Genomic DNA, 20,802 nt, shown 5'->3' with positions numbered 1-20,802 from the left:
TAGTTGCAAATGTCAAGATTTCATTCTTTTTGATTGCTGAGTAATACTCCATTGTATATATATATATATATACCACATCTTTATCTATTCATCCGTCGATGGACATTTGGGCTCTTTTCATACTTTGGCTATTGTTGATAGTGCTGCTATACACATGGGGGGGTGGTGCATGAAACAGCACACCTGTATCCTGTAAATACTTAGCAGTACAATTGCTGGGTAGGGTAGTTCTATTTTTAGTTTTTTGAGGAACCTCCATACTGTTTTCCAGAGTGGCTGCACCAGCTTGAATTCCCACAGGTTTGCCCATTCTTTAATTGAGTTTTTTATTTGTTTCCTTGTTGGCTGTGGTGAGCTTTTTAAAATACGTTTTGGATATGAAGCCCTTATCAGGTGTGTGGCTTGCAAATACTTTTCCCCATCTCATAGGTTGTCTTTTCATTTTTTTGGTGGTGTCCTTTGCTGTGTAGAAGATTTTTGGTTTGATAGAGTCTCCCTCATTTATTTTTTATTTTGTTGCTTGCACTTTAAGTTTCACATCTAAAGACGTCATTACCAAGACTCATGTCAAGCAGCTTTGTTCCTATGGTTTTTTTTCTCAGAGTTTTATGGAGGGGGCTATGAGAGTGGAGGGATGGGAGCTGCTCTGGCTATTCTCAATTTCCCAAACAGGCTCTCTGATTGGAAGGATCAGGACTTACCCTAGGCCTGGCTATGAATTAATCCTCCTGCCTGTGAATGGCATGAAAAGCCTCCATGCCTGGTACTGGCTTTGCTCCAGGGGCAATCAGTTCCATCTGCCTGCCTCCCAGGCTCAACTGCTACTGGGCCACACAGCTTCCGGGAGCTGTCACCAGTCCTTCTGGTCAGATAGAGCTAGAAAGCACTCTCCACAGTGAGACTATGACTTGGCTCCTTGCCTGGATGTGGGCAGACAAGGCTCTAGGGTTGGCAAACTTCTCGTTGGGGATCCAAATCAGGTAGATCTGTACACAGCCAAGTTCTGTGGTCAGAGTGCACCCCCGACTTGATCCTGCAGAGGGGCAATGATCTGGTTGGGATTGCCACTTGGACACTACAGGTATGAACTTGGTCTGTCAAGATCCCTGTGCTGGTTGTTGCAAGCTTCATCAGTTAGACTCCCAGTAGTTGGACTCCATAGTTTCCTCGGCAATCCCATGGTATGAGATCAGAGTAGAGGTTCCTGCAAAGTAAGCCACAAGGCTGGGGGAGCTAGTTGTGTCCCCCGTCCCCCATTCTCTTTTCCCACAGAAACTGAAAGTGCAGGGGAGGGTTCTCTGAGTGGTGCTGTGGTGGCCTGGGGGAGGGCCAATGTGGTCTACATGTAGCCACTTCTCTTACCCTTCTAATGCAGTCTGTCTTGGTCTCTGTGGTGCAGGGAAGGCTTTAGACTCACCCTTGTGTTCTAGGATTCTCTCAGTGGCATCATGTTCTTGAATAGGTGTTAGTTGTTCTTGTGAAGAGAAACAAAGTCAAGAACCACTTAGTCGCCATCTTGGTGACATCACTCTGTTGCATTTTTTAGATTGAGCATTTTGCCAAACTCTGCACACTTATTCTCACTCATACCTGACAGAAATCTCTAGGACATGCATTATTACTTTTTTCTCATGAGGAAACTAAGTCTCAGAGGGGTTAAATAACTAACTTTAAGCACACACAGCTGGTCACAAATGATTTGGTTCCTCATTCTTTATATCATGATTACACCTCTTTTGGTCATCTCACTTTCCATTTCCAAGGTGAAAGCAATTGTCCTGTTTCATTTTCTCACTTATAAAATCTTACTCTCTTTTCTCTTTTTCTAGAACCATTCCAGTGGGAAGTGGTGAGGTAAATACTTTTCTTACTCATCAATGCTGTATGGAGGCCCAAAAGCAATTATGAGAGATGCAATTTTGAAATTGAATAAGTAAGCAGGCCAAAAGTTCCCTGAACATGATGAAGAGAAGAATAAAATTGATTACTCATTTAAACATCCCCTCTGGAGACACTACAATTGATGAATTTCTATCACTCCTTTCTCTAATTCTTCCTTCTTTCTTGGCACAAGGCTTTCATCAACTTCAAAGAATGCTCTGGGCATTAAAAAGAGCTGAAGGAGTGTGTAATGGAGATGAATAGAACATAATATACTTAGGTTACAAGACAATTCTTCAGGTCATGAGGTCTTCCAATGTTTATGTTAGTGTATCTTCATAAAGCTTTATTAAATTAAATACTTTTTCAGATGTTTTTAAGTTGACCTTTAACTTTTTTCATTATAATGTAAAATATGTACAAAGAAACGGTGGAGGGGGATAGAGTGAGAGAGAGAGAATCTTAAGCAGGCTCCACACTCAGCATGGAGCCAGATGTGAGGCTCGATCCCACGACCCTGGGATCATGACCTAAGCCGAAATCAAGAGTTGGTCACTCAACCAAATGAGCCACTCAGGCGCTCCATTAAGTTCTGACATTTAAAAAATTTTTAATATTTTTGAATATTTATTTTTGAGAGAGAGAGAGAGCGAGAGCACGAGTGAGGGAAGGGCAGAGAGAGAGGGAGACACAGAATCTGAAGCAGGCTCCAGGCTCTGAGCTGTCAGCACAGAGCCCGATGTGGGGCTCGAAGTCACGAGGCACGAGCTCATGACCTGAGCCGAAGTCAGTCACCCAGCTGACTGAGCCACCCAGGTGCCCCAAGTTCTGACATTTTAAAACAAGCTATTACATCACTCCTGAAGGTACCCAATGGAATTTGTTACAGCAGTGTCATTCCCCATCATCTATTTTAAAAAATTATGTGAACAAGCTCTTTTTTAACTGTCAAAAACTTTATAGTATTTCTTCTTCTTCACTTTACTTTTCCAGTTACGTTTCCCTCAGAATTTTTACCTACTATATTTCATCCTTGAAAGTCTTTTACTTACCAACCTACTTATCTTCTATGCAATAAATGCATGTATTTAAGTGGAAATCTAATTTCATATTAAAAATTTCCTTTGATCAGGTAACATTACATATTAAAAGTGTTTTCAGGTTTGAATTGTCATTACAGTTACTATTAGAAAAATGATCAGAAACAGCAAATATATTATAGGTTTTGATACATAATTATTAAACATAAATTAAAATCTTAATGAAAGTGGCCCTTCTTAATAAAGTAAATAATATTTTTACATAGTTTATATATCCGAGATGAAAGATACTTATCCTTAGGATAAAATAGGAGATGGCATAAATTCACTTGCTCTGTTCTATTTATATGCTAAGAAAATTTGTCTCTTCAATTCAATAAGAGAATGGGAATAGAACGAGCTTTGTTATCAAATTGCCATGCAATGCTTATAATTCCTTCCAAGTTGTATGACAAAATTCACATTAGTGATCTGTCATCAAAAGTTATTTTTTAATAATCTATCAGCCAATAATCTGTTTAGGTCTCCTTTATTTTGATTGATAATGAAGGATTAGAAACCCCTAAATTATAAACTAAACATTATAAATTTAAGACCCCAGTCTTAGAAATCATTTGCTTTCTCCACACTATTACGGATACTTTAAATTCCCCTGTGGTTGGCACGTTGGACTGTTTTAGACCCCAGGGCAGTGAACCATAATAAGATTTCAGTATGAGGGCCTTTCTTCTGGAAAAAGGGAAAATGGCTATTGCAAAAGGGGAGGTGGGACAGGGAACCAGCCTCAACTACAAGTTTGTGCTAGGCAGGCCATTTTTAGGAAAGAGAGCTCAGTGAGGCTGAGGATCTGGAAATTCATCCCTTAACTCTGTTGGAATTTTCAGTACCTCCCTTCTGCCACAGTCCCTATAAGTAAATTTGAAGCCTACTGCTCAAAATCACTGTTGCCCAAAACTTTGGGGCAAGTCTGGAGTGCAGCATAATAGGGACTACCTAGGTTCAAATCCTGCTTCATCTAGTTTCCAGCTGTTCGATTTGGGGCAAATTACTTTCCCTATCTGTGCTTCAGCTTCTTCATTTGTGAAATGAAGATAAAAATAGCACATATGTCACAGGGCCTACTGTGAAGGTTAATTGAATTAATAAGTGCAAAGTGCTCAGAACGATGTTTATTACCACCATCACTATAACCATCCTGAAATGACTGGGGATCTGGGAAGAAGAAGGGGAACAAAAATATGATTGAAAGAAAAGAAAGGTGGGGAGCCTGGGTGGCTCAGTCCATTAAGCATCCGACTCTTGGTTTCGTCTCAGGTCATGATCTCACTGTGTCATGAGTTCGAGCCCCGTGTCGGGCTCTGTGCTGACAGCGTGAAGCCTGCTTAGGATTCTCTCTCTCTCCCTCTCTTTCTGCTCCCCCATGACTTGCCCTGTCTCTGTCTCTCTCAAAATAAATAAATAAACTTTAAAAATTAAAAAAAAAAGAAGAGAAAATGAAAATGGCAGGTATGAGTGTGTGTTTGTGTATGTATATGTATATGTGTATGTGTATAGGTATGTATCAGAAGAAGATCCTTCTTCTTCCTAGATCCCCAGTCATTTCAGGGTGGTGATAGTGATGGTGGTAATAAACATCGTTCTGAAAAGTACCATTACTCAAAAGCAAGCTCCTTGAAGGTAGCTGATGTTTACTGTTTCAGCAGTCCAAGGTCACTTGGTTTTCTTTCATATTTCCTAGCACATTGCTGTATCCATAATAGACTCTCCATGAATATTCAATAAATGGATAAGAAAATAAGGAGAGAAAATCACACTCATGGTCCTGGAAGGCCAGTGTTTTCTCCTGAAACTGATTTTTGGGGTCCTGTTCCACTTCATTCATACCTGCTACTCCATTTGTACTTGCTAATTCCTCTGACCTAAAGCTGGCTGCATAATTTGTGGGCCCCAGTGCAAAATGAAAATACAGGGCCCCCTGTTCAAAACACAAGAAAAAATGCCTGTGCTAAAAGATAAAGCTTTTTCCTTTCTTCTGCAGTTTCTCTCTGGACTTGCCATGACTTCTTTTTATCAGCCGTTTAATGTCATTTGAAACAAAGAAAAATAAAAAATTCAAACTGTTGCTATGAATTTTACTCTTCAGGTTTACATTGTGCAGTGCTGGTTTTAAATGCACAAGAGCGTTTAACTCTTATACAGACTCACCGAAATGACACAATTCATGTTTTGTAGTTCATACATAACATATATATTTCACTCCTTCCAGAATAGTGGGAACACTGTACAAAGCCACTCCACTGTTTTCCCTTCACTTCTTGATATACATATATTCTACCAACACTCTACCTTCTGCTTACTGATGAGTTAGGAAGGTCTAAGAGGAGAGGAAGGGAAAAATAACTATGGAGTGCCCCATCTGTCCCATTCCTTCTACATCATCATTTTCAGCCTAAGTGTTTGGCTACCACGGGGAAATAACGTAAGGAAGAATATAGTAAAGTTCTTCGGCCATTTGTGTTTCCGAGAATGCTACTGCCTTTTTGCATTCAAAGAACGTTCTAACTCAAATAGAAAACACGGCCCCTTGAGGCTGTCAGTGCCCCGGCTTCTCAGTCATAGATGTAGCCTACTTAACGTCGTATTCACTTTGAGTCTCACTGAACCCCCAAGCAGAGTGGGCCCACTGAAATTCCACGCTCTCGGGTCATCTCACACCATTCATGAATGGGGACACAAGAATCTGTGGACGCACATATGATGTGTGCACCTCTTCTGTTCCCAGGCACGCTCCACTGTCCCGTCAGACTTCACTAACAAAATAAAAGATCGAAGATAAAATTATTCCGAATTTCAAGACAACCACTGCAGAGCACGAAGCCAAGTGCAAGGCCCTGCTGAGCACGAGCCCTGCGTGACTGCAAGAGTAGCACACGCATAAGCTGGCCCTGCTCTGAACCTCTCAGGTTATCTAATTTTTTCCGTGGATATATGCTCGCACAGTTGGCTGAAAAGAGCTCTCTCGTTCATTTATTCATTGGCAGTTCCAATGCGAGGTACCAAGCAGCCAAGTTTCAAGCTGCTAGAGTTCCTTTGCTAAAACCCTTGTTTGAAGCTTTAAGTTCCGCGAAGGCTTCCCTTCCTTAACTGTTGTGAATTGGTGGGGAACATGGATGTATGCCTCCAAGATCTCCCTTCCAGGAAGATTTTGTGCCCTGGCTCCCCACTCCTTCGGGATCTATGTGAGAGAGGGCTGTCCGAGCAGGGTCTGCTGCAGAGAGCCACGCTTCCCAAGTTCATTTCTCTCCTGGGCTGGCCCACAGATAGAGACTGATCAAAAGTGGGGTATAAAGACCCAGACATTTTGGTCCAACTGGGGAAAGGTTGTCAGACAAAATACTGCATGGGATAAATATCGCATGGGATATACTTATGCTAAAATGTTATTTGTAGTTCATCTGAAATTCAAAGGTAATAATAGGTGTTCCATATTGTCATTTGCTATATCTGGCAGTCTTAAATGAGGGGCAATTCTGATAGGCCCTATGGTGTCCAGAGCCCCTGGTGGGTCCCCCTAGACTTTGTCAGGTGTGCTTTGCTGTTCAACTCTCCCTCTGCTGACTCGCCCTTCCTTCCCCTTCCTAACAAGTACTTCTCGTGCCAAATTCTATGTCGACGCCCGCTTACAGAGAATCCAAAGTGCATCAACACTGATAGTTAAACCCAGGTAAAGGCATCTTGTCATCTCTTGGGAAGGTTGCTCAAACGTGGGCACAAACCCAGCATCATTCACCACCTACTAGTGTCTAGCAGCTCTTGAGACAAATATTGAAGCTGGAAAGACCCAGAAGAAAGGCTTCAGAACAAAGATAACAGATTTCATAATTAGATTTTATGACTTTTGCATCCATATGAATACATTTTCACACACATGCATGCACATCCATTTGTAGTAGAAATTAGTGAGAAAGGGGTGCCTGGGTGACTCACTTGGCTAAGCATTCAACTCTGGATTTTAGCTCAGGTCATGATCTCACAGTTTGTTAGTTCGAGCCCCATGTTGGGCTCTGCACTGACAGTGTGGAGCCTGCTTGGGATTCTCTCTCTCCCTCTCTGCCTCTCCCCTGCTTGCTCTGTCTCAAAATAAATGAACATTAAAAAAAGAAGTTAGCAAGAGATGTTTAAATAAAGAAAAATTTTAGCCTAAAAGCCACTGATAGTGGTACTTTTCTGATTTCTTGAGTTGTTCTTTTTTTTTTTAAATCAAGAAGAAAGTGTAAATAAATGAAGATACATTACCTTGCAAAGCAGAAATATTGACTATCAAATTTCTATTTCGTTTTGGTTAAGAATCAGTACATAATAGTGATTACATATTTGGCTTCTGGAGTTAGATGGAGATTAGTACATAGCACGACTTTGTCACTTACTACTGCAAGACTTGTGCCAAAATTATAACTTTTTTAGTCTCAGTGTACTAATTTGCAGAACGTTGATAATCATACTTACTCCAGAAGGTTGCCATGACATTTAAGAAAAATAAAGCATGTACAGCACTTAGCTCAGGGCTTTTCCATAATATTGGTATTAATAATATTTTTTATTGTTTAAAGAAAGTGAGAATCTTTCTTAGTGCCTGGTTCCTAACAGGCAATAACCATGAGGGGGCCAAGTATATTTTCTTGGCTAGATTAATATTGTGTTTATCCCCTTTACTTTACAGAAGTCTTATTCTATTAATGTAAATTCCTGCCTCTAGCCAAAATGCCCAGATACATATTGAGCTGAAAAAGTTATTAATACCAAAATGGTCATTAATATAATGACAACAGTTATTTTTATTTTCTTCTCAATATAACTGTAGAATACTTGTTAAAGACAGAATATTAGTTTAGCCAAGGAAATAAGCCCAATTCAAACAGTTAATGCCTAATGGCAACTTGGGAGTAGACTCAATTCTTCTCCTTTAAAGCAATGATATACATTTTTTCAACATTTTGATATATTTTTTACTTGAGATTTTATATATATATATATATATATATATATATATATATATATATATATAGTGGAAAGAGTCTCCCACCAATTTTTTTTAATGTTTATTTATTTAAAAAATGTTTTTAATGTTTATTTATCTTTGAGAGAGGGCGACAGAGTACGAATGGGAAAGGGGCAGAGAGAGAGAGAGAGAGGGATACACAGAATCAGAAGCAGGACAGCTCAGAGCCCGACGTGGGGCTCGAACTCACAAACTGTGAGATCATGACCTGAGCCAAAGTCGGATGCTTAACCGACTGAGCCACCTGGGTGCCCCTCCCATCAAGTTAATTAACACACTCATCACTTCGCTTATTTTATTTTGGTGAGAACATTTAAGTTCTACTATCTTGGTAAATTTCATTTATATAATACAGTGTCATCAACTATAGTCACCATTTTATACCTTAGATCTTTAGAAGCTATTCATCTCATAACTGAAAGTTTGCACCCTTTTACCAATCTCTCCATAGTTTCCCCACCTCCTGGCAACCACCATTCTAACTATCTGTTTCTATGAGCTTGACTTTTTAAAAATTAAAACAAAAACAATGTTTTTTTAGATTCCACATGTAAGTGATGCCGCACAGTATTTGACTTTCTCTCTCTGGCTTATTTCACTTAGCATGATGCCCTCTGAGTTTACCCATGTTGTACAAATAAATGACAGGATTTCCTTCCTTTTTAAGGGCAGAATGATACTCCACTGTTTGTATACACCACATTTTCTTGATCTGTTCATCCAGTGACAGACACTTAGGTTGTTTCCAGACCCTGCCTATTGTGAATAATGCTGCAGTGACCATGGGGGTACAATGATTTCTTCAAGATGATGGTTTTGTTCCTTTTGGATACATACCCAGAAGCGGGATTGCTATATCATATAGTAGTTCTATTTTTCATTTCTAGACTCAATATTTTTTAAGTGGAAAAATATATATTAGCCTGTTTTCAGGGAAACAGTAACACACACTTTGGGATCTACTGGTTAGTGTGGGCTGTCACAGTGATTTTGGAAAGGTCGCATAAGAAAGTTGCTACAAAGTACTTGTCAAACTGTGAATTAGTGCTTCATCAGTAGAGGCATTGCAATCTTAATAGATTTGTTAGTGTCTGTAGGATAGTTTTCAAAACTTTGCATGAAATATATAGGTTTGAAAATTCAACCTCTTGTGATTCTCATAGAAATTCCTTGATGTGGTCTGGAGAGATATTGGTATCTCTATATTAAATAGCAGAAAACAGAAGGTAAGGGATGATCGTTATCCCAAGTAAGCCCCATCAGTCTTCTGATAAGGTAGATGATTTTGTCTGCTATCCTAGCCTTTGCCCAACCTGCCTGGTCATAAGAAGCACTTGGTTATATTGCCTTCGGAGACTCTCAGATGATGGTTAGGAATTTGCATTTTTAACATATATGTCACACGATTCTTAGCCCAGTTTGGGAAACTACTACCCTCCTTCATACTGCATTTTGTTTTAATAAATAGCTCCCCTTGGCCTTACAAATACTAGGCTCAAATTCAAGGTACCTCACAATCACAAAAGAAAGCTTTGTACGTGTCAGAGACAACCGCTTGTCAACCAATGAACTAAACCGAAAGAAGGAACAGAGAGAGGCAGTTGAATTTGTCAATAGAGTCCAGTGTGAAAGACATACACCTTTAAACATGTCTATAAATCCAAGACAACATTTGCACTGGGAAGGGAAGTAACGCCACCCTCACAAGAATTTATAGTTGGTAACTCTTTATGCTTTCGTGATTTTATTTGTTCATTTGTTCATTTACTCATTCATTCAACAAACATTTACTCAGCATTTACTCCACACCAAGCATTACACTGAGTATTGGGGAACAAACCCAGGACTCTCTTTTTTTCAATTTTTTTTTAATCTTTATTGATTTTTGAGAGAGAGACAGAGTGTGAGCAGGGGAGGAGCAGAGAGAGAGAGAGAGAGAGAGAGAGGGAGACACAGAATCCGAAGCAGGCTCTAGGCCCTGAGCTGTCAGCACAGAGCCCGACACGGAGCTCGAACTCACAAACCATGAGATCATAACCTGAGCCGAAGTCGGACACTCAACCGACTGAGCCACCCAGGCACCCACAAAACCAGGACTCTTAAGATACTTCTACTTGAAATCATTGCCAGTGGCCAGCCCCATAAGATGAACTGGGCCCATGTATTCCTAGAGATTTTCTTAGCTAACACATTCTTTAACGCTCAACTGCAGTGCCCAGAAAAGCAGAATTTATCATAAATACATGCACTGAAAAGAATCTCTAGATGTTCAGCCCAATTTGTTCTTTTAAAAAATATATAATATGTTAAGCAATCTATTGGATAAAATAATATCTCTGTTGTACTATAAAGGGGTTGTTTTTTCAAGAAAATCAATCAAATGCTTTCATAACTTGTTACTAATAACACTAATACAGAATAATGGGTAAACTAGTTTGGGTAACTTCCCAAAATAATTGGGTTTTCCAGGAACATTACAGAAGATAAACAGCAAGATCAATAAGTCCTGAGGTTGCAAGAGTCATTATTGATTTATGACCTTGCTTACTTCCCAGCAAAATAATTGCTATAGAGAAGCTGGCTCACGTTTACAGATCATAATAATCTTATGAGAAAGTCTTTCTTAGCCCAACGTTTAAGCACTCAAAATAACAAGTGATAAAAAATAGCTTGTTATTGTGCTAAAATTTATAATTGGTAATACCTACCATTCCCTTTTCACCTACCTTATGGCACATGCTTTAAGTGAATATAAATTTTTTTTTAAATCATCAAAACAATTCTATTGCAAGAGCTATTGTTAACCTTACTTCATAGGTCAGGAAAATTGTACTTCAAAGATGTCCAGTAACTCGTCCAAGGTCACATACACCCAGAAATTTGCAGAGCCAGGATTCAGACTCAGTGTTCTTTTCCCATGCTTTAGTGCTTCTTAAGATCATATAGGTTTGCGTATTTATGACATCAGTACAAGTTTTATCTGACGGTGGAATTCCCATCACCATTTCCAGAATACCAACATTCTTGGGAAGGTATATCTGAAGACAGACAATAGTCAAGCAGTCAAAGACCCATGAGAATAGATAATGCATGGCTTGATCAGTGGAAGTGTTGATGTTAATATTGATTCAATATTCAATATTAATTAAATCTCTTCCTGCCCTAGGATTTCCTTCTTTAATTCATTGCTTTTTGTTGTTGTTGCTGTTACGTACACCTTTGTATGGTTATTCTTTCTTTAGGGCCCATGGAGTGGTGCTTAACTCATCTCAAACATAGACAAACCTTCTGGAAATCGTGCTAATGCACAGCTGTAAGTAAGAAATTTGTATAGTTGACCTTGTTTCAATGCTATGCACACGAGGTACTAAGAAATTAGATGGCTTTCTAAAAGTCTGAGGCACGGGTGAACAGTGAGTGAAGTCTTTGTCTTTCATGCCATTCAATAATGAGAGCCATTACATTTCCTACAAATGCTTTGCAGCCACTCCGATAGGAATGATAAGAGAGCCTAAAAGAAGACATCTCACATGGTACCTATTCTCTTGTTATCCACCACTGATGATTGGTTGAGTGTAGAAGACTATACCTCCTCTATGTTGTCCATAGTCCAAAGGAGCACAAGACTAGATATTCTAAAAGAAAGAGCAAAGATTTGGAGAGAAGTTGATTTCTCCATTTCTACATTATCCACTTCTTGAAATTCTTGCCTTCTTTTTCTCTCATTTTTCAGGAATAAGAAGAGATCAGAGATATCAAGGCCATGGATGGAGCTTTAGAGAAGTACTTTTCAGGGATCACCAGTGCTCTGGTGCCAAGGTGTGTACAGGATGGTAGATGAATTATTCCATGACTTTTCACATACCTGTTTTGCATAAAGATGCAATGGTAAGTAAGTTGTCTATATCCTCCATTAGACTTTAAGATCACTGACGACAAGAGACTGTGTCTGTTTTACTTACCATTTTATCCCCATCACATCAAATAGTAGCTAGCACATAATAGACAATTAGCAAATACTTGTTCAATAAATGAATACAAGAGAAAGTTATAGCCATTACCCACAGGTGCTCCGCACACCCACTGGTCTAAGCTACCATGAGTGGTGAAAAGGAAGGACTGAGAACTTGAATTTCCAGATTCTACCTTCATTCTATGGAAAAAGCAGCAGAACTAACTTGGCCTTGGATCCTCTTCCTATTACCTCGGTGGGTGGAGGGTGAGGTCCTGTCCAGTTTATTTCAATTACCTAAATGTGGATTTATCATGAAGCTAATAAAGCTTGCACAGTTCCAAGTCCACAGAAGAGGCCTGAGCAAGATATTCACATCCCGTATTTTAGTAAAAATTGCAAAATAAGCTATTTTAACCATAGTCAGTTAAGCCATTGACTCCTTTCAGGACAACTTTCCTTCTGTCACATTTGCACTCATGCCAGGTAACAATGGAGTGGCCACAGACATTTTGGGGAATTCTGTTAGAGGGAACTTGAGTTGGGCTTAATTTTTTTTTTTAATTTTTTTTTCAACGTTTATTTATTTTTGGGACAGAGAGAGACAGAGCATGAACGGGGGAGGGGCAGAGAGAGAGGGAGACACAGAATCTGAAACAGGCTCCAGGCTCTGAGCCGTCAGCCCAGAGCCCGACGCGGGGCTCGAACTCCCGGACCGCGAGATCGTGACCTGGCTGAAGTCGGACGCTTAACCGACTGCGCCACCCAGGCGCCCCGGGCTTAATTTTAATATAGAGTTAGTGAAGTATATTTATGTGGGAATATATATGGGACAGTCAGTGCCATGTAGAGTTAAGGTATTGTTAGCCAGTCAAGAGTAAGAATGGCTTCCAGAAATACTCCTGGCACTGCTATGCCAGTGCAAGGCCAGAGATTGTAATGTAATAATGACACAATAGTCTTCAGGCCCCACGGATCTTAGATCTGGCTCCGGCCAATAACTCTCACTCCAAGGTAATGCGCCCATGTCCCCATGTTGGGAGTGGCTCGACAGGAATACAAATGTAACACTTCCCCTTTAAATACTTCCGCTTTCCTTATCAGTTTCCTTCTTTCCCAGCTATCTCTCCTGTCTTCATCTGGTCATGTCCCAGGATTCCCTCTGCATCCAAAGATATTTCAAATCGTTTTATTGACATTCAATGATTCAATGATTATGGATATTAATTATGAAAATTAAATGCTAGAGTCAGCAGTCATCAGAGGAATTATACTCCACCTGTATTTTGTAAAGAATAACCCATAGCAAAACTAAATAATATCTATTTCCATGATTAAAGGACAACTATATATGTACTATGAAACGTGTTTGAGAAATATGCAGGTGTAGTGTTTCAGGTAGGCTGTGAATTGATGGGTAGAAAAAGTGCACAGACAAACATACAGTTAGGATAGATGTTCCTAATTATTCTACCGAGGCTATAGAAAAAGGTGACCGCACAGAGCACGAGCAGAGATGCAGTTTATGTTTACATGGATTTCCTTTCATTCTGGCTTTACTATGGGATACAGAACTGCCTATGTCACTCTCCATGCAGGTAGAATCCTTCCAGAATTGAGAAATAAGCCAGATCTTGCTATGCTACTACCTTCTGAATTTTATGTCCTTATGTTACATTCCAGAAGAACTTACACCAATTACTCTATTTAAGAAATTTATTTTACAAACATGAGATTTTTATGACGTGCCGGGTATTTTCCATTGCTTGACCCACATCCATTCTGACCCCGCCCTGGTCTGCTCCCCAGGAAACTGGCTTGTACGAACTGTATCAATGGGCTTCATTACCCTCTGGCTTCACGTTGGGCTCAGCCAAATGGACGCTGGCTGAAATGGGAAAATGGGAGAATGAGGATGGGATATTTTATTTCTTGGTCTTCCTTTCTACAGGATCACCATGGGTCAACTGCTCCTCTCTCCTGAAGCCCGCAGCTTCTGTCAGAAAGCCCTCTTCCCATAGTTCTCCTCTCTGAGTTCCAACAACTGTGCCCTCCTCTTGACTTTTTAGGCCAAAGGGTGGTTATAGGTCTCACTATTGCCAGATGTAGTGAACTACACTACCCTTTGTTGATTTTCTTATCCCTTGTGCCCATGTACTTGTAAATATCCCTTTTATTAACCTCTCCCCAAATTGCCCAGTTTGAATTATGCCCTTTATTCTGCTGAAATTCTGACCAAAAACAGAAAACAAACAAACAAAAAAACCCACTCCACAACAGCAAGGCCACATCCTCATCTTCATGAGAGAGAGCAGAGTCAGCATCTCAGGATCCCCAAACCCCATCTCCTCTCAGAGTACTCCAGGGTCACAATAAGCCCGTACTCCCACAGAAGCACCCTTTCCGGGGAGGGTTTTAGAGAATGTCAGAACTCCACATTAGAGAAAACAAGGGTTGGGGCGCCTGGGTGGCGCAGTCGGTTAAGCGTCCGACTTCAGCCAGGTCACGATCTCGCGGTCCGTGAGTTCGAGCCCCGCGTCGGGCTCTGGGCTGATGGCTCGGAGCCTGGAGCCTGTTTCCGATTCTGTGTCTCCCTCTCTCTCTGCCCCTCCCCCGTTCATGCTCTGTCTCTCTCTGTCCCAAAAATAAATAAACATTGAAAAAAAAAATTAGAGAAAACAAGGGTTATGATGTACAGCTGGAGAGCACAGTGGTATAACTAGGGAGCAAATGTGAACAGGAAACACTAAGGTATTTTGGTTTTAAATTTTGAACATGAACCAACAAGCTTGCTATTTCTTATGTAGCTGATTATTTCATTTTATTATTCAAGACTGATGATTCAGTTTTGCAATATAGGAAAAAGGTAACTGGCATCATTAACACATTATATTTATTTGCCATACCACTAAAAGTTGGATTATCTCAGCAAAATTAATGTTCCTGTCAAAACACTTTTAGTCCATCTTTAGCAAGCAAGACGTTTTTAAACTAGTGCAATCGTCTAACAATCATTAGTAAATGAGACATTAATAGAACTTGTAGAAAGAAGTAGAGATCTGACACTGATTTGCAAGTTCTTTACTCCAGATAAAATCCTTCTGTGGCCAGCCTGTCACAAGCCAGTGACCAGCAAGGACTGTGGCTGGAATTACGTTTATAAATCAATAAATAAATAGCTCTCTACTCTCGAATCGAATACACTGAAATCTCCAAATCTGCTTTTTATTCTTTTTCTTTTGACTCCTTTTACCACACATCACTGGGTATTTGAGTAAAGCAAAGAGATCAGGATACATGCGCAACAACAAAAATAAACCTCAGCGAAAAGAGACAAGTTGAAAAGCAAAAGCACTTAGTATTTTTAAAAGATTAACAATGCTATTTTATTGGTGAAACAGGAAAAGAAGACAGCAAAAAAAAGAAGAAAGAGCAAGCACCAGCTTTACGAAATAAATGAAGACAATGACTGCTGAATTTTTTTCTCGTATGTGGACAATGGAATGTGAAGTCAAGAAAATCTTTCCGAGGGGCACCTGGGTGGCTTAGTTGGTTAAGCATACAACTCTTGATCATGGTCATGATCTCATAGTCATGAGCTGCCAAGACTTTGGGCTCTACACTGAGTGTGAAGCCTGCTTAACATTCTCTCTTGCTGTCCTTCTGCCCCTGCCCCTCTCTAAAAAGAAAATCTTCCAGAAAACGTATCACAAAGAGGATGGGGTGGGATGGAAAAGGCAAGAAGGATCTAGCATGTATGGCTTACATCCATTTGGTCATATGGTCCAGTTCAAAATTCTCTACTAAGAGAGTTTCTTTTCTTTTGTTCTAGTGACTTTTACACAGACACAGAGCAAAGGGAAGTAACTGTCTTTTGATTGGCAGGAAGAGTGACCTGTATCTCAAATATCCCAAGCAGCTTCTTTTCCAGCTTCTAGTTCTAGGTGGGAACTGCTAAATGCCAACATTCAGCCCTGAGGTTTCTCCAAAACCTACTATATATTAATATGTATATTAATACCTATTGTACGTTCTAATTTTCCATAGTAGTCTTCCAAATACTCAAAGTTGGGGTGCCTGGGTGGCTCAGTCAGTTAAGCATGCAACTCTTGGTTTTGGCTCAGGTCATGATCTGATGGTTCATGACTTTGAGCCCCACATCGGGCTCTGCGCTGACAGTGTGGAGGCTGCTTGGGATTCCCTCTTTATCCTTCTCTCTGCCCCTCCCACTCTCTGTCCTTCTCTCAAAATACATAAATAAAAGTTAAAAAAGAACAAAAACTCGAAGACAGAAGATACTAGGCTATGATCATTTTCTTTTTGAAAGTCATAGTTTTCCATCTTTACCCACTTACCTTGGAAGAAATTGAAGAATTTCTCTAAAGACTTTGAAAGCAATACTGTGAAGGAGCAGGGGAAGTACAGGACTCTGGGGCTCAGGGGTGTTTCTATCCCTTTTTACTTTCTTGTTTGGGTACCAGCCAAGGGTTTTGAAAAGTCTTGACAAGTTCTGTAGGAAGGCAGTGTCATACAATATGCCATGTCAGATGGTATGTAAACATTTCTGTATTCCCCAGAAAAAAAGGTGCTGCTTCTTCACTCATTTTTGTTGTTGTTGAATCAATACTTATTGAATGTTTACTATGCATAAACTTTTATTCTAAGCATAGGCTAATCAGGAGGGGACAAAGAGGACATAATTCCCAACCTCAGGAAACTCACAGTCCTTTCAGATGGGCGCTGGATTACTCACGTTTGCTGTTACCTGTATATCTCTTTCCAGACTTCAGAACCCTCTTCTGTTGGATATTCCAAACATACCACCTTTTTTTTGGTCTCTTCTCCTTCCATGCTTCCATCCTCCAGTGTCCTGTCCCCTGGCCTGCATTTCCCTTCACCTGCTCACATGTACTTTTCTTCCTTAATATTTCTTCTCCGTCATTTAGGAACCCTTTGTCACTTCACAATCCCTGACATATAGTTAGTGCTGTATACAATCTCAGAGAATGGATGAGTATCTAAATGGACTAAGGTCGCATATAAATGAGTTTTAAGACTGTGCGGGCAGAGGTTTGCAGAGGTAAAGGAAAGAATATTTTGGTTGGAGTAAGTTTGGAAGGTCTCATCACACACACACACACACACACTTTTGAAAAACTCAAGTAACATTACATCTTCCTATGATCCTTGAGACATAAAATCCTTTGCTTCAGTAGGCATTCAACAAATATCTGTTTGATGCCCTAGAGTTCACATGACTGTTACAAAAGCATTGACTGACTGAATTTACATAGATTGAGTATTCATTTCAAAAATGTTTTTTTAAGTTTTTTTTAATGTTTATTTATTTCTGAGAAAGAGAGACACAGAGTGCAAGCAGGGGAGGAGCAGAGAGAGAGGGAGACACAGAATCCGAAGCAGGATCCAGGCTCTGAGCTGTGAGCATGGAGCCCAATGCAAGGCTCGAACTCATGAACCATGAGACCATGACCCGAGTTGAAGTCGGATTTTTAACTGAGTGAGCCACCCAGGCACCCCTTATTTCAAAAATGTGTTAAGATGGATTTTTAATGCACTTTGTATTAGCTTTGAAATCCAAGTGGCCACTGTAGCTTTGTGGCTTTTAAATCAAGCCTTATTTGTCACTCCTCATGAAGTGATTTTATAGGTTGTTGACTATTTTATGGGACATTCTTGCTATCTGTTATTCTCTGAATTGCATGCTGATCCCTGCTGGAGAAGGGTAACAGTGCTGTAAGTATATTTTATCCTCTTGTTGTGTACTTTTATTGTAGACAGGCCTAAGAAAATCAGATGATGTTAATACATCTATACACTGAACAATTCCTGGGGCCAGTGGAAATGACCAGGTTTCTTGGGATGAAAACAGAGATCACAGCTTTCTCTGACAACTCTCTCTCTCTCTCTCTCTCTATCTATCTCTGCCTCAGAGGGTCCACCTCATTAACTGCACCGTCTCCCCTAGATTTCTTCCTGATGTGCAGCTTGAAAATCTCCCACACCTCTATGATGCAGTCTTTATACTTGTCTCCTGAGCTCTGCAGGACATAAGCAGTTCATTCCACCTCATAATATTCGTGACAAATTCAAACTTTCTAAATAACTCTTCCATGAATCTAAGGGGAATGGAGAACTTACAGAAGGATAACAAGCATCTCAATGTACAGACTCCTGATTCTGATACTACAAGTCTAGCCAGAGATCAACTTCTTTGACCATATTAACTCAGGACCTGATCTTCTTCCTTCCCACTCTCCAGGTTTGGAATGCTAGAAACCATACATTCAGCAATCTAGAAGGTTAAGGTTAAGGTTAAAGGGTAGCTTCTGACAGGCACCTCTATGAAACCTGCTGGAATTCTCCATCCTCCCCAAAGCGACTGCAGCCAACAAGCCATTCCCTGTGACTTGGTACTCTCATTTATTCATTTGTTCAGTCCACAAATAATTTTTCTTTGTTTTGAACAACTGTCAAATACATCATGATCATGGCCCTGGAGGATTTCACAGTCCAGTCGGGGGCTTCTCTGCATCCTATGACTTACAGAAAGAAAATTTCTCCCCTAACTTTCTCTAGGATTCCTTCTCTGAGTTTCAAGTCAGTTTTCACACATTCTTGACTTGTCTCTGGCTCTGGACACTTGGGTTCTAGAAGTCCTGCCATCATCCTCAATTCCATTCCCTCTCTCGTTGTCTCTTGCCAACTATTAAGCCTAATGGTTTTTTGAAAAATCTTTTTGTTGTAAAACAATTATAGATTCACAGGAAGTTGCAAAGACAGTACAGAGAAGTTCCACATACACTCATTCCGTTTCCCACAGTGGTTACAGCTAATGTAATTCTAGTACAATAGCAAAACCAGGAAATTGATGTTGATACAATGTGTGTGCATGGTCTCTGTCATTTTAGCACGCGTGTGCATTCATGTAGCCACCGCTGCAATCAAGATACAGAACTCTTCCATTGCCACAAAGACCCTCCTTCACTCTCTGCCTTTGTAGGTACACCTGCTCCCCTTCCTCCCCGATCCCTAGCTTCTGACAACCATGAATCTTTTCGCTATAATGCTGTCACGTAAAGAATATTATACAAATGAGATCATACAGCATCTGACCTTTTGAAGTTTCTTTTTTTTTTCACTAGGCGTAATGCTCTTGATATCCATCTAAGTTGTTGCAAGTCTCAATAGTTCATTTCTTTTTATTGGTGAGTAGTATTCCATAGTATGGATTGTACCACTTATTGTGTGTGATTCACCCATTGTGGGACATTTGGCTTGTGTTTGATTTTTGGCTACTACAGATAAAGTTGCTCTGAACATACACAGGTTCCCAGTTCTTTTCTTTCAGCACCTGAAAAAGACTGTTCAATTTCCTTCTTGTTTCCATGGCTTAGACAAATTTGCAGGCATACAAATGGTTTCTCCCCTATAAGCAAGGTATACTTTTTCTGTCTACTCTCAAGATTGTTGTTTCTTTGTTTTAGTTTTCAGAAGTTTAATTATGCCATGTCTTGGCATGGATTTCTTTGGGCTTCTCCTGTTTGGGGTTTGCTCAGTTTCTTGACTCTGTAGGTTTGTGTTTCTTGCCAAACATAGGACATTTCCAGCCACTGTTTCTTCTAGTTCTTTTCAGCCCCACCCTCTTCCTCCTCTCCTAGGATTCTCGTGAAATAAATGTTACAGTTTCTGTTATAGTCCCACATGTCCCCGGAACTTTATGACTTTTTTTAGTCTGTTTTTCTTTTGGTTCTCTTTAGGGAATTTCTATTGTTCTGTCTTCCAGTTTACTGATTCTTTCTCCTTCCTGTTAAAAATCAAGCTCTAGGGGTGCCTAGGTGGCTCAGTCGGTTAAGCGTCCAACTTTGGCTCAGGTGACGATCTCAAAGTTTGTGGGTTCGAGCCCCGTGTCGGGCTCTGTGCTGACAGCTCAGAGCCTGGAGCCTGCTTCGGATCCTGTGTCTCTCCATCTCTCAGCCCCTCCCCTGCTCATGCTCTGTGTCTCTGTCTCTCAATAATAAATAAACGTTAAAAAAAATTTTTTTTAAATCAAGCTTTAATTTCAGCATCAGGGATACCAAACAAAATAAGATTTAATGCTTGCCTTCCAGAAGTTGACCATAGAAAGAGGGAGGGAGGAACTTACATTGTGTTACAATTGTCAATGGGCTTATGTGGTTACTGTCATGTGCACAGAATGCCACGGGAGTGAGTATAAAGGCATCTACTTTAACTTCAAGGGAAGGAAAGGTGCATCTCAGGGTGTGGAGATGATTCCCTGAAGAAACTTACTAACAGTGGGTAAGCACTAGCTACCAAAGGGGCTCGTGGGCTTTTTTCTATAGAAGAAAAAGGAAGAGGAGTTTCAGATAGAACAGCCCATCCAAAGGTAAAGAGATGTGAGGCACTATGGCAGAATAAATATTCTAAAACAATGAAGACTACGTCCTAAACAAGTGCTTCCTACATTTTAGCATGCAGGTGGTTCTCCTAGAATATTTGTTAAAATAAAGATAACTGGTCCTCTCTCCGCCCCCCCAAGATTGCCATCTAGAAGATGTGATTAAGGGCCCTAGAGACTGGAACAAGTTCCCGAGTGATACTAATGTTGATGGTCTGAATACCGTTCATTTGAGTCAGTCTTGGTAGCAAGGACTTAGATCACCGTGAAATGCCATCCAATAACTGGGTGTCAATCACATCTCCAGGGGATACTCCCATAGATTAAATGCACACTTCAAGTTACCACATCATACATCTCCATGTTTTCAGTTTAATAAAATGCAATTTGAGTAACATACAATACAGAAACTCTGACGAAAGCTGAAGGGTCACCGTATAAAGCAATGGGA

General features: G+C 40.2%; 1 long non-coding RNA gene across 1 annotated transcript; it reads left to right on the top strand.

Annotated features, from left to right (window-relative positions):
• Positions 1–9,969: 9,969 nt before the first annotated feature.
• LOC109496498 lies at positions 9,970–16,535 on the top strand. Its single transcript, XR_002152537.2, has 3 exons — positions 9,970–11,293; positions 11,714–11,799; positions 15,334–16,535. It is a non-coding gene; the product is annotated as an uncharacterized LOC109496498 (long non-coding RNA).
• Positions 16,536–20,802: the final 4,267 nt, after the last annotated feature.

This window comes from Felis catus, chromosome X (assembly GCF_018350175.1).
Source record: "Felis catus isolate Fca126 chromosome X, F.catus_Fca126_mat1.0, whole genome shotgun sequence".
Lineage (NCBI taxonomy): Eukaryota > Metazoa > Chordata > Mammalia > Carnivora > Felidae > Felis > Felis catus.
This window is presented reverse-complemented; position numbering and strand designations above follow the sequence as displayed.